Source organism: Pomacea canaliculata, linkage group LG2, assembly GCF_003073045.1.
Source record: "Pomacea canaliculata isolate SZHN2017 linkage group LG2, ASM307304v1, whole genome shotgun sequence".
NCBI lineage: Eukaryota > Metazoa > Mollusca > Gastropoda > Architaenioglossa > Ampullariidae > Pomacea > Pomacea canaliculata.
In genome coordinates this window covers 36196653-36200658 of record NC_037591.1, presented here as the reverse complement: position 1 = coordinate 36200658, position 4006 = coordinate 36196653, and positions in this window count along the sequence as shown.

The window sequence follows — 4006 nt, the reverse complement described above, 5'->3', positions numbered from 1 at the left end:
TTCATCCCTTTGTTTGATCCATCCTTCAAGAGTGAGATGTACAGCACGCCGCTAATAAGGCTAGAACTAGTGTGAAGCAATTAGCTAAAACCCTTAAGCTCTGTACTATAGAGCCTTGAGATGGGCGCTTCGGAGACGATGCCGTAAGGGAGATAACTTTTGTGCAAAGTACGTCTTGGATGACGTTACTTGTTGTGTCCCTTGAAAGGCTGCACGCCGCTGTTACTCCGTGATGGCATTATTTGTATTGGATTGTTCATTTACGTTTATTAGGATGAAAGTAGTTTATTACATATTCAGTTATATTATACATTGAACTAGTAAATGAATTAATAAAGAAACACAAGAATTACACAAATGCCGTCACTTTAGAGACCAAAGTGAGCTTCCATGTCTAACCTAATAAATTATAATTTATAGTGACATCTAACTGATGCACGAAACTCAATTTTGTGTCATGTACAAAACTTCTTTTCGAACATTGCAAAATAAAAATATTCATTTTTGGGGACTTTGCAAAACCATAAGTGTAAGTAGTTTATTAATGAAATCTTTTTTCTAGAAATTGTAATAAAATCTTTTACCCTTGGGAATGATTTTGAAGTCAGTTGAATAAATCCTTTTCCTCCCATTTCTGAAATTGTTAGACAAAAGCTGACAAGATGACAGACTAAATCATCGATTTTTAGACAGGTTTCTAAGGATGGAAAAGGAATTGCTGTGCAAATCAACATTGCCAGAAACATTTCCTCAGACAGAAGGATTACAGCTTCCGGGTCGCATTATTTCAGAAAATGGAGTTTATCTTGCCCTCGTATCGTAAAGGAAGAGTTTCCAGACGCCCACCTTCGTGAAAAACCGACAAGTTTTGTATCTGAGGAATTTTATCGTCATTTAACCTCATTAACCTCATAGACTATTACTTCTGGCGAGACTTCCTAGCTGAACTTTTCATTACGACAGCTGATTTCCCAGGTTTTTTTTTTCTTGTGGGTGGAAGCTCAGGAAGTTAGCGCCAGTTACCGGCTTTTATCAACTCAAAGCCCGTTTTTCTTATGTAGTCTGCTTTTAACAGGAAACAACTATTGCTGTGTTTTGTACTAAGCTGCGCTTAAGGCTTGCCTTCAAAGACAGACAGTCACACACCGTGGGTTTTCTGTGGGTCTTACGGTACGTAGTGGATGTGGATTTTCTGGGAGAACCTGGGAATCAGACAGTAATTGGTGTTACTTTTGAGCTGGTGTTTGGTCACTGACAATGACTCAGAAGCTAAGGTTATATCAAGGGCAGCTACTCTTTACTTTTGTAAACAGGGAGCGCTTCTAGAAAGAAAAGAAAACATTTGCGGAAGGCGAGATATGAACCGAAGATCTTACACCTTAGGCCATCAGACCGTTTCCACAAGTTCAGGGAACAAAGCTTCTTTCCGAGATAGGGGCACGCAATCTTTGCAAGTAAACTAGGAAAGGGACGCGTCAGTTTCGGTAACTGCCTTGTCTCCAATGGATGGGTCTAGGACTCAAAAATTGCAGATTTTGTCGAAGACGTAGATATTGATGATACCAGCATATGCATCAGACCTTTGCTGTCGCTTTATTCTCCTGTCTGAAGCAAAAATCTTACTTGTTAATATGGAGAAGAGGTATATGCTGGCTATGAGATCCATTTCCTGGGGTGGCTACGAATCGTGATTCATGTGCTGAAGACAAGATCAAAGAATTTATGTAGGGAAAGACCAGTCTGTGGAGGCTTTTCCGGACCTCACCAGAAAAATGCAAAGGGAGACAAGCACGCACTGGTGAGACGCACGGTGCCATGATGCCACCCTGTTCAAAGGTTATCCAATTTTCCTTTTTTATGCATTAAGCTGTCATTGTCGCCACCGACCAAAGAACTAAATAAAGGAACATAGGAATTACATTAATGCCGTCCCTTTAGGAACAAAAGTGAGCTCCCGTGTCTAACTTTAAACCCATCCTTCTATGGCCTAATTGAAGCTGCCAGACACAGCGAAAAAATAACACTAGCAGATAACTTTTACAAGAAACCTTAATATTAAATTATGTGCTGCGTTTATGTTACCTCTTGTCTCCAAAGAGTAAACCCCTTTGATGTCGATGAGTGTGCAACTATCAACCGCCGTCGGGACCGAAGCGATAAAAAGTCTCGAGTTCCACTGAATGCAGGAGCTTTTATGTGTCCCTGCCTTGGCTCAAGTTGCTAGTCTGTTCTGCTATTAATCCCTGATACTCTAATTACAATACACAACGAAGGAATGACCAGGGGTTAAGTGTGCATTTGAGTGTAGCAGGCTTGGAAAGGAGCGTGTCGTGTGCAGAGGGATTCTGTTACCAGAGGTTGAAAAAAATTACTAAATTTGACCAGACCCACGCGAGAAATAAGGTTTGTATAAACATGTAATGAGTTTGAAAGCTGCGTTGACGAGCGACCGCTACTTCAATAATAGCTGATGTTGATAAACGGTATAAAGTTACCACTACCCCCAGTTTTCCCTAATAAACACATAAAAAAGAACAGTTCGCGTGGTAGCTCAGTCTAGGTTCAGACGCCCGTTGGGACCATTCTAGAGAACTGTCGTATTGGGAGCACATTTTGTCTGGTAAAGTTCAAATTAAATTTCGAGTTAGTTTCAGTACAAAAGTCTACAGGGAGGTTTATAAGGATAATTCATTGTTGTGTCGGGGTAAACTCCATTTCTCTCTCCTCTTGAGTGTGTGTATGTGAGCGTGCGAGCGCACGCGCAATTTCTGGCACCGGTTCATCTGGGTTCATCGTTTCTCCATTTCTTTCACTTCCTGATTTTATCACTGGTCTCTCCAATGAGCCTATCATCCGACACCACTTGGCTATCCGCTGCCCGGCCTCTCCGTCTGAATTAATTTTTCACGCGAACGTTTGGCCCCCCGTCACCTCTCATCTGCTCGTGCAGATGGCGTCCGCCGAAGAGCGCGCTTCAAAGTGCATGGCGGTCCCTCGTCAGTCGACTCGGATCGCTCTCCTGCCCCGCTGGTCAGGCCGATCCTTCTAACAGTAATCCTTCTCGCCGACCTCCTGGGGTCGCGCGAATATTACCGCTTAAATAATGGATAACGATTTCTTTCTTAACCATAGCGCGGATTATTTCCCAAGTTCACCTCTTGTCCTTCATTCACACCAGTCGCTTCTTTCTCGGTCTTTTTTTATGTATGTTCGTTTGCGCGCGCACCTCATTTTCGTAGATGTTAATAAGTCGAATTCTCCAAGGTGTTAGTCATTTCGTACTTTTCTTAAACTCTTGCCAGAAGTATTCCTACAAGGATTACTCAACAAAAGACTAATCAAAACATTACGTAAAAAGAGTAAATGAGTTTGACAACCGCAACAAAATCAGGAAAAAAATTGTAAGTAAACATGGACAAAATAATGTACACAGGTCGTTAGCCATTCACATTTTACAGTGAAACATGTTGTTTTTTTATTTTATTTTATTTTACATTGGATTTATTGGTTTCGTTCAATATTTCTCAAGATGGACAAAAGACATTTCAGACCCAGTTTGTATCGGCATGAGAATGGCAACTGCTCCTTCGTCGTTGTTTCCAAGAACTTTTCAGATGGAGACAACCCATAGTAACAGAAAATGATCACCACTTAGCTGGCTTTTCTTCTTTTGATCTCGCTTTTGTGTGAAGGAAACGCGGTTCCATCCCTTCTACCTTTGAGAAGTAGTAGGAAGCTATTATGGTGTGCCCATTAGTGGAATTGAAAATCCCTTTTAATGCTGTAGTCTCGTCTCCTGCACACACCGTCTTCCCACGAGTGATCCCGTTGTCCTTCTTCGTCATCAAAAGAAATGAAAACCAAACAGAAAAGAAAGAGAGAAAGAGAGAAAAACGTGGTTCATTGCAGGAGGAAAGTAAACTCGATACTGCTCTTTTGAAGTGGAATGTATAGCTTTGAATGGAGGAAGTTAGTGTTGTCTAGACTTTGGTTTAAACAGAATCTG